We start from the raw sequence: 8,000 nt of genomic DNA on the forward strand, positions 1-8,000 counted from the left end.
TGGGTCTTATGGCAGGCACAAAGGGGAGGATTAAAAAGGCTGATCTGTTTGAAATGAGTATTCCTTGTAAAAAACACACTTCTCTTCCTCTAGTCAGGAGCAAAGCGAGGCCAAAATCATTCTATCCACTAGTATTAGAGAGCAACAGGTAGAGACCTGACCTGGGAATTACTGTGCTGTGTTGCATAAGCTGAAGGGTCATATTTCAAAATATAGACATTTTTTTTTTCCAGCAAGTCTTTGTGACGACAGTAAAGGAAAGGAGGATCCCTGTAGAGCCTAGTCCTCAGCCAAACTAACCACGCTTTCATGAAGTCCACAGCCCAAGCCTTAAAACTGCTGTATTAAACTGCGCAAGATAAAACCAACATGATAAAATTTGCTTTTGTGTCACAGGATCCTGTGAGATTCTGTAGGTGGGAGCAAAGGGTGGAAGAATAAGGAAGAGTCTTGACGTTAATTATTTTTATTATCATCTGCAAACCACACTTTTGGCTTAAAAACTGTGATCTGTTCAGCACCAGTGCTGTTGAAATATCGCTTTCATTCTTGTTTTTATTATTACTATTTTTAAGACTTTCCATCTTACTTGATTCCTGATTGTTCCCCACTTTAGTAGCCTGGCTTATTATTCTGTTATCTTCCTCAAGAGGCTTTTATCTAGGCTCCGTAGGAGGAGATGGAGGCTTCAAGGGGGAACTCCCTGCAACAAACCTTTTCCCATTGCTTCTTTTCTGTATCTCATGCACTTATTTATTTTGATAATAAACACATACAATATCAGGAGAAGCAAAAAATAAAGAAAGACCAGAAAAGTTAGTTTTGGTTCAAGAAGGCTTAAAGTGAACACAAAGATGTGAGTCTTGTTGTTTTAACTTGTGAGTATCCAGGACAGTAAATGAGTTGCCATGCTTTTGCTGGACATCTTGATTGCTTTAGTTGCAGTGTGTCTAATGCAGGATGGCATGGAGAAGCAGTTTTGCAGGCAACAGAGCCATGTCCTAGAACTTGTCTCAACAGATACTGGGGGAGGTGTCCTTTGCTGTGGGTACCTCTCTTCATGCCAGGATGGCTGGGCACATCTAACAGCATTTTTCTTTGAAGTCCCAGATGGCCTCAGTAACCAGCTCCTCTGCTGGCTGGGAGAAGGTATCCCTGGGAGAACAGAGAAGCAGCAGCCCCATTTTACAGCTTAAAAGCTGAGACATAAATAGTTTATTTGTCTAATTTGAGGCAAAGCAAGAAACCTGTGGCAAGACTGGGGAGCGCCCTCAGATCCCAGCCCCAGACAGATGGCCAAGCCAGCAGCACCACTGTTCTTTCAGTCTGAGCTTTCAACAACAGAGAAGCATAAAATGAATTTACTTCTGCATATGAGCAGATGCTGGAGGGGAGATTTGTTTTCCTGTTCTTTTTGCAGTATCTGCCCAGCTCTGCTGGAGGCTGAGTAAATGAGATAAAATGCTGAACCAAAGCAGCAACACCCACTGATGCAAATTTTTCTTGGCCAGTGCTTATGGCCACCTTCATTTTCTGTAGAGAAGGGAGTGTCTGGTTCTCAGACACTAGAAAACCATGAGTTTTCTTCAAAGCCTGACAGTTTCCCACAGCCCAGCCTACACATAACAAGGAGCAGTCAACCAGAAAGTGGTTTTTCTAAACTTGCAATGCAGATGGACTCTCAGAAGAGGATGGGGTACAGTCCTATCTTCATCCTGAGCCTGGTGGCCTGTTGACCTTCAGTTGTTCTGAAAAGCAAAAATCCTCTCAGTTAGCACCAAGGCCATCCCTATGGGATAATGCAACAGTCACTCAATTTCACATTCTCAGCTTCGTATTAAATTGCAACACAGACCCCATTGACAGACAAATTAGCCAAGTCAACATTTGAAGGATTCTCACTGCTAATGATCTCTGGTCCATGAAGGCAAACCTAAAGACTTCAGGCTATACAAAACCACTGCAGATGAGGAACCCAGCTGTTGATACAGCTGGCATCAATAAAGCATTTGTAATGTAGAGTCCAAAAGAAATCTGTGTATAAAGCACACTGCTGTTGAGAAAGCATGTAAAAGTCAAGGGCTGTGCTGTTTACGTAAGCCTGGTAGTGAAATCTCCCTCAGCCCTCCTCACTGTACAGACAGCCCAGCCTACCAGGACTGAAGAGGTTGCAAATGCGCACTTGATAATGCACAAGGTTCCCTCCAGCATTGTTAAGACGGTGGGATTACAGCCATATGGAGGGTAACAGCCACAGGGAGGAACAGAAGATGATGGTAAAAGCAGGATCCTAAAGCAAAAGCAGACCTACCCTGGGCAGGGAGGCAGGAGCAAACCCAGGATGCTGACTTAGGGGTATGTGACTCTTCAGTGCATATAGTTAAATAAAAGGGGTGGGAGCTTTCTCGGAAAATGGGTCTCATGTTTTCAGAGCAGTGAATGCAGTATGTGAGGAGGGGGGCTGTAAGTGCATTCCCCCCCAGCTGAGCTCAGGGCTCCACCACTGCGAACAGGTACTGCCAGGAAAGGGACCACTTGGGTCCCAGGACCCTGTCCAAATATTCAGCTTCACTGCAGAGCTGAGATGCTAAAGGACCCTGCTGGGAAATGCCTTGCAAAAATGGGCTTGACCTGGCTGGAGCAATTTAGAGACCCAAGGAGTGGAGTGAAGGAAACTAAGACAGGAATCAGCTCCCTTGGGTAGAAACCAAGGAAAGCCAGAGATGCGTCAACCCAAAGGGCAAGGCACAGTCAAAAAACAGAGACGTAAGGGAGATAGCTGGAGTCCAAGAAACCAGTTTGTAAGGTCAAGTGGTGGCTGTGGCAAGATTACGAGAGGAAAGGATCAGGTCTTGAACAGGGCTGGAGGAGGCAGAGACTGTATGCTGGATTACAGGGAAACTAGAGTGCCTGGGGCAAAATAGTCTTAGGCACTGGAGTCTAAAGCAACACTCTGCCAACAGTTATTTTAGGCAGTGGAAGTGCTGAGATGGATGCTGGAAAGCCTGTCTCCTCTGAGCTGGTGCAATTGTGTGCTTGCTCCTGTTTGACCTGCTCCCACCTGGGACCGGTGAGGCTGTGTTGCACTACAAGACTGAATCAGGCCCAGCAACATTTACTTGCTTAGTACAGAGAGGGATTTTTGAGGATTGATTAGCTAATATTTGCACAAAGCTTTAAACATGTCCAGGGATTGGTTTAACTAGGCTTTTCACTGCTGTACAGTGATCTGCAGGTAAAAATAAGAGGCAGATTATGTCTGCAAACGGGGTCTTAGTTTTCTGGGGCTACAGATCTGGACCTGTCCTCTTATCCAGCTTTGTAGGAAGAGTCTACAATGAAGCTTCAAGACATCATGTTTCAGGTCACAAAGCAGGCTTGCTACACCTTTGGAAACAGCCAAAGCTTTCTGAGGGCTGCAGGACCTAGGACACAGCGAGTCTGGTTCAGAGGTGAAGTTGGAGGAGCTGTACTAGGACTTTCTGGTCTCTGTAATGTGAACACTAACCCCACACAAGCTGTCGCAACCATAGGCAGCGTCCTGTACACACATGGATGGAAGGGAGCTGTATTTAGGAAGAGATGCAGAAAGAGCCATAAGAAAGCTTCAGGGCTGTTCACTGCCCTTGTACTGGCCAGACTGGATCTTCTCAGCTCTCAGTGAAAGCCTGTTTTCTCCTGCCTTTTCCCTCTCCATCTTCCACAGCCTCCTTTAGCATTGCTCTTCAGATCCCCTCCTTATTGCTTTCCTCCTGGGGCAAAAACCCCTCTCGAGGGCTGGGGTGGAAGCAGCCCTTGCTCAGCCCCTCAGGAGTGCATGGAGAAGGGCTCATTGCCTGCCCCTCCAGCTGCCTGCCTTCTCTGGGGACCTCCTTGAGCTGTTACCTGGGCATTTCTGCATTCTGCCTTGGCCACCTGCTCCACAGCTATCAAACCAGAGATGGATGTTGCTAAACAGGATGGGAATCCCTCAGGCAGCAGTTGTCACAGCTAATGCCTGCTTTGTTATGGAATTAATTACCCTTCACCTTCCATAAAAATGAGGAACCTCTTACTGCACGCTGGTAATCGGGAAAGAGGGCCAGGTTCGATGATAAACAGTGATGTCTGTGTCTTAAAGCAGAAATTACCACAATAAAAGAGGCAGTGGTGGTCTTCCAGGATGGTATATGCATTTTCCTTGCCCTTACTGGTCTGTCCTACATGCTTGTGGCATGGCTCCATCATACCAATGCTGCAGCTAGCAGACAGGGTGAGCAGACAGTGCAGGGGGGCAGAGCACAGCAATACTGGGCTTTTAAAAGCTTCTTAGCTTGTCTTTTTCCTTGGCAAAGCCAGGCATCTTACCTGGAGGCCCTGGCATCTGTCTCCATGCTGACAAACCTTCCTGAAACAACCTGATCTTCAAAGTTTGGTGGGAGCCCAATTACTTCCCCAGCACTTCCCAGAGGGACTAGGCTAGTTAAGGGGAGAGATGTCAGAACTGTTAGCAGAGGGCACTGGGTATATCTCACAGGAGACTCCTTAGCGGGGAAAGAGAGAGGGAAATATGGGCCTTTCTGTCTACAAGAAGATATGCTGAGTATCCACTTCATCCCCTTGTCATCGGAGGGAAGAAGGGGTAGGGGAGAGAGAAACAAAGCTGGTAATTAGCTTCCTTGGGTATCCCAAGATGATTGCAGTTCAAAGTGTTTGGTCAAGACCTTGCTACACGCTTTCTTGCTGCACTAGACAGCGTGAAAGGGGACGAATGAGTGAAAAAGCAAGCAAACAGGAGAGTTTGTCTCATTGTTAATTGTCTGGTGCTTAGAGGAGCAAGTTCTCCAGCTGCCTCTGGATGGAAGAGGCACTTGTGAGCATTAGGAGAGAATGCAGGTAGCTGCATCAAGGAAAAAGCTGCATCAAGGAAAAAGAACAAGGAGGAGAGGAAAACGAAAAGAAATTTAACTTAGTGCCTCACTTGCAAGGCTAGAAACTGGCCCAGAAACCCCAGTAAAGCTATTAGGGCTAGGGCTCCATTTCCGTGGGAGGCAGCTGACAGGTGATGTCTGGCCAGGCAATTAAATCAGTTTCCTTAGAAATCAGAGAAAAGCTGTTCCATCTCCCACTCCCCTGCAAAAAAACCCAACCCCAAAACCTGACTGTGCTCTTGGCTTTGCCATTGAAGGTAGATGTTCTCAGGGCAGTGTAAGGGGGTAACCCTCCTGTGTCTCTCCATGGTGACAGCACTGTGGTCTACCTACCACTGTGAAAACGGCATGGCAAGAGCGGAGCTCCCACCAGCACTGCTGTCACTGGACGATTGTGTACCTGGGAGCCGAGGGCTGGGAGCCAGTGCTGTCTGCTATTCCCTCAAAGAAAGCCACCTACCATCATGGCCTAAGTTTTGGCTGCTCTGCCTTGAATGACATCAGTCCTTTGAGACTGTCGGTGAGAGCCTGTGGAAGGCACAGAGCCCTAGCCTGGGATGGCCATGGCCATCGCCACTCTTCCACTGGCATGAGGAAGCAGTGAATTAGGTTTTTAGAGGCCCACCAGGGCGTTGACCTGCCTGACTCCCATACAGGTGTTGAGCATCTGTGCAAAGCACTGGAGATTCAGGACATCATTACCCTGAGGAGGTGATGCCATTACCGCTCGTGTCAGTTCGTAGCCTCAGCTGCCCCACTGTGCCTTGGAAAGGGGTACAGCTCCTGCTTCTCTTCCGTCTGGGTAATTGTGTGCTGCTGTGGGGCAGGATTGAAAATACATCAGTACATGTACATGTGGAGATGCTGTTACTCTGCTCCCCCCAGACCTGACCTGGGTAGGAAATGTGAGCGCTGAGCCAGCTGTGAATTCTCTCCTTCACTGCCTGCCAGAGAGCAGGAGCTGATGTCAAGTAAACAGAGAGAGGATGTCTGTAAATTAAGGGAACCCTGAGAAATGTTTTAATACAGAATAACAGAAATTGCCTTCTCCTTCATAAACCATCCTAAGATGTGTAACTCACAATGTGTGATAGAGACAGGTACAAATGCCTCCGTGCACTCTGGTTTCTAAGTGGCTCCGTAACAGGTGTTATCATTTTGTCTGCTCAGTATTTTAACATCATTCATTTGTGCCATTGCAACGTGCGCAACAACACATCTAGAATAATTTACTGGGAAGAAGCAATTGCTATGAATCACATCATATTGTCATTATGAATAAAGTACATCTACATGCTGTGCCTTCAAGGAAAGCGTGGAAGAGACGTGCTCACCATTCAGCTTCTCACGGACCCGCATTTACTTTTCTCCTTTCATTTCAGTTGTTCTCAATCTGCCCCTGCACAAATAATCACATCCCAAGGCTCGAAGGGATTACTTCGCCTCCCTTTTATTCTTTCTTTTCTTTGTTTACCAGTTTCGAAGGCTGCCTGACCATGACTTGTGGGCTTTCTGGAACAAAGAGTACTGCTAGCTAGTGCTCGTAGATGGATGTTTTCGTGACTGATGTTAACAGAATCACAGAAAAAGTCAGGTTGGATGGGATCTCTGGAGGTCACCTAGTCCCACCCATGCTCAAAGCAGGGTTAACCTGCTTGCTATCAGCTTTCTAGTACATCAGCTTGGGAAATTGAAACCTGCAGAGACTTAGAAAAGATGAGAAGAAGACAGAAAATTAGAAAAGCCCTTCACACTCAGCAGCATGAAGGTCAAGGTATTGTCCCTAGATTTGGGTATGCTGATCCTGTCTCTGCCTGGCTCACAGCGATATAGAATATGTATTTACTGATTAATTAATGAATGAATTAATTTACAGAAATCCCAAACCAAGAAATGCTGCTCTCACCCAGAATAGGAGTATGACCTTCAGACTACTAGAGCTTCAACTTCCAAGCCCCAGCCATCTTTCTTCACCGTGCACCCTGGTTTCTCAGCGCTTGGGCTTTAGTCAGAAACCAAGTGTTTTGTCCTGTGTGCATTTCTGAAACCTCTGTGCCCCATACTTTGAGTTTTCTCTGTCCCAGCTGGGAAAAAAGAAAACCAAAACAGAAAGCAGAAGACAATTTTCAGACCTCAGAAACTGACACAAAATGAAATTGCTATTTTCTCCTCCACTTTCACTTTCTTAAGTCATTGTTTGGAGAGATCCTCCAGATATTTTTTATTTCTCTCCCCCCTTCCTATTTCATTTTCAGTCTGCTCTCTCTTTCTCTGTTTCTGACAATTCTGCCTGGCTGCTATCCAACAGGCCTGTCCAGTTTCTCCTTGTACAAGCATATAACACAAAAGAATACAAAGAAGACTGGAAATGCAATTATAAAACTGTCTCTTCCACCCAGGCACAGTTTTTTTAGACAGCAACCTCCCTTTCAGCACAGTTGGAAGAAAAAAAAAATGTAACTAGAGCCCTTCTGAGCAATGTCATTATTTATTCTGGATGAAATGTCCTGCAGGAAGCTTTAATTAGACCACATGTATGATAAACTAACAGAACAGGCTGAAGGAAAAAAATTAAACAAATCAAAAGCTAATGGTGCAATTACCTATACTCCTTAAAGCCGTAACTCTTGGAGGTGAGCCCAGTTTATTCAGAGTTCAGCAGCTGAAACTGAGACTTGCACATTGAGGTTGAAAATGGTGCACACACATGTACACACACTTAAAGTTTTCACTGAAACAGCTTTTCACTGGATATTTGGGCTTTTCAGCTAAAAGAAAATATTGGAAAATACCTCTTCACAAACAAGAGCTGTCTGCAAAAGCAAAATACTGGGGTATTCAGTTAGTACAAGAAAAGCTTGAAAATTACATGGAAGAAAATCTCCCTTTTCAGAACCACTGTAAGATGTACCTGCATGTCTGTGTGCCTGCCTGCATGTGTGTGTGTATGCCTATCGATACATGTACAGGCTTATGTGTATCTGTACAATGGAGTATTTATTTTATGAAACAACTTTTAAAACTGTCAGCCAAATTGCTTAATTGCAGAAAAGTAGGCAAAAAAATTTGTCATAAGATCAGCACGGTCTG

General features: G+C 45.6%; 1 long non-coding RNA gene across 1 annotated transcript; it reads right to left on the reverse strand.

The window, feature by feature from the left end:
- Positions 1 to 1,480: 1,480 nt before the first annotated feature.
- On the reverse strand, positions 1,481 to 6,973 carry LOC130147401 (uncharacterized). The gene is made up of 3 exons (XR_008821236.1): positions 6,817 to 6,973; positions 5,613 to 5,726; positions 1,481 to 1,748 (listed from the first exon to the last, which is right to left on the reverse strand). It is a non-coding gene; the product is annotated as an uncharacterized LOC130147401 (long non-coding RNA).
- Positions 6,974 to 8,000: the final 1,027 nt, after the last annotated feature.

Source organism: Falco biarmicus, chromosome 4 (genome assembly GCF_023638135.1).
Source record: "Falco biarmicus isolate bFalBia1 chromosome 4, bFalBia1.pri, whole genome shotgun sequence".
In the NCBI taxonomy this organism is placed as follows: Eukaryota; Metazoa; Chordata; class Aves; order Falconiformes; family Falconidae; genus Falco; species Falco biarmicus.